We start from the raw sequence: 2062 nt of genomic DNA on the forward strand, positions 1-2062 counted from the left end.
CCCCCACCCCCGTCTGACCTATCACCCTCACCTTGACCTCTTTCCACCTATCACATTTCCGACGCCCCTCCCCCAAGTCCCTCCTCCCTATCTTTTATCTTAGCCTGCTGGACAAACTTTCCTCATTCCTGAAGAAGGGCTAATGCCCGAAACGTCGATTCTCCTGTTTTGCTGCCTGACCTTCTGCGCTTCTCCAGCAACACATTTCCATCATTGTTTAACTTAGCCCTCCTAAGACCTTGGCGAGTATCTGGAGTATTGAAGACCTACCATGCAGCAATCCACATATTATTGAACTATATTTTTCCATTCAGTAATATACAGTTCTTTGTCATACTTCTGCAGAAACATGTCCTTGTACAGAACTGGCTCGATGGTAGAAGATAGAGGGTGGTGGTGCACGTGCTTTTCAGACTGGAGGCCTGTCACCAGTGGAGTGCTACAAGGACCAGTGCTGGGTCCACTACTTTTCATCATTTATCTAAATAATTTGGATGTAAACAAAGGAGGTATAGTTAGTAAGTTTGCAGATGGCACCAAAATTGGAGGTTTAGTGGACAGCGAAGAGGGTTACCTGAGAAAACAACGGGCCAATGGGCTGAGGAATGGCAGATGGGCTATAATTTAGATAAATGTGAGGTGCTGCACTTTGGAAAGGCAAATCAGGGCAGGACTTATACACTTAATGGTAAGGTCCTCGGAAGTGTTGCTGAACAAAGAGACCCTGGAGTGCAGGATCATAGTCCCTTGAAAGTGGAGTCTCGGGCTGATAGGATAGTGAAGAAGGTGTTCAGTATGCTTTCCTTTATTGGTCAGAGCATTGAGTACAGGAGTTGGGAGGTCATGTACAAGCTGTACGGGACATTGGTTAGGCCACTTTTGGAATATTATGTGCGATTCTGGTCTCCCTCCTTTTGGAAAGATGTTGTAAAACTTGAAAGGGTTCAGAAAAGGCCTACAAGGTGTTATAAGATGTTGGCACGTTTGGAGGGGTTGAGCTATAGGGTGAGGCTGAATGGGCTGGGGCTGTTTTTCCTGGAGCATCAGAGGCTGAGGGGTGATCTTATAGAGGTTTATAAATCATGAGGGGCATGGATAGGATAAATAGACAAGGTTTTTTCCCTTGGTTGGCAGAATTCAGAACCAGAGGGCTTAGGTTTAGGGTGACAGGGGAAAAATTTAAAAGGGACCTAAAAGGCAACTTTTTCATGCAGTGGATGGTGCGTGTATGGAATGAACTGCCAGTGGAAGTGGTGGAGGCTGGTACAATTGTAGCATTGAAAAGGCATCTGGATGGGTATATGAATAGGAAGGTTTTAGAGGGATATGGGCCAGGTGCTGGCAAACAGGACTACATTTATTTAGGATACCTGGTTGGCATAGACAAGTTGGTCTGTTTTCATGCATCTCTATGCCTCTGCAGTGATTCTCAAGTTAATTTCATGTTGCTATGTTCAACATAATATCACCTTTTTTTAAAGAAAATGTAGCTATTTGAATAGTCATTTTGAATCCTTGGCATTTTGAATAGTTACAAGTTACAGTTAAGCAATGGGATAACTTCTCAGCTCCTAAACAACTTGGGAAACGGTGAGTTAGTTTCCATGCAGGTCTTACCTGGATGTTCATACCAGATCTGTGCAGGAAGAGGAAACAGCTGAATCCTTACGGTCTCTGCTCTGGGTAACTGGAGGACATACCAACGTAGTGTACAAAATCCCATGCAAGGACTGCACAAAACACTATATAGGACAAACAGGAAGACAGCTAACGATCCGCATCCACGAACATCAACTAGCCACGAAACGACACGACCAGCTATCCCTAGTAGCCACACACACAGACGACAAGCAACATGAATTTGACTGGGACAACACTACCAATACGAAACAAAGAACAGCCAGGGAATTCCTAGAAGCATGGCACTCATCCACAAACTCAATCAACAAACACATAGACCTGGACCCAATATACCGGCCACCACAGCGGACAGCTGAAACTGACAACCAGAAGCGGCAGGAGCAGGCCACTATAAATGCCGGAGGAAACACCACAGAAGCAC

At 45.2% G+C, this 2062-nt stretch overlaps 1 protein-coding gene across 2 annotated transcripts in view; it reads left to right on the forward strand.

Annotated features, from left to right (window-relative positions):
- Positions 1-2062, forward strand: part of LOC122559657 (coiled-coil domain-containing protein 91-like) — a 193117-nt gene that overhangs the window by 180368 nt on the left and 10687 nt on the right. The window lies entirely within an intron of this gene.

Source organism: Chiloscyllium plagiosum, chromosome 19 (assembly GCF_004010195.1).
Source record: "Chiloscyllium plagiosum isolate BGI_BamShark_2017 chromosome 19, ASM401019v2, whole genome shotgun sequence".
Classification (NCBI taxonomy): Eukaryota; Metazoa; Chordata; class Chondrichthyes; order Orectolobiformes; family Hemiscylliidae; genus Chiloscyllium; species Chiloscyllium plagiosum.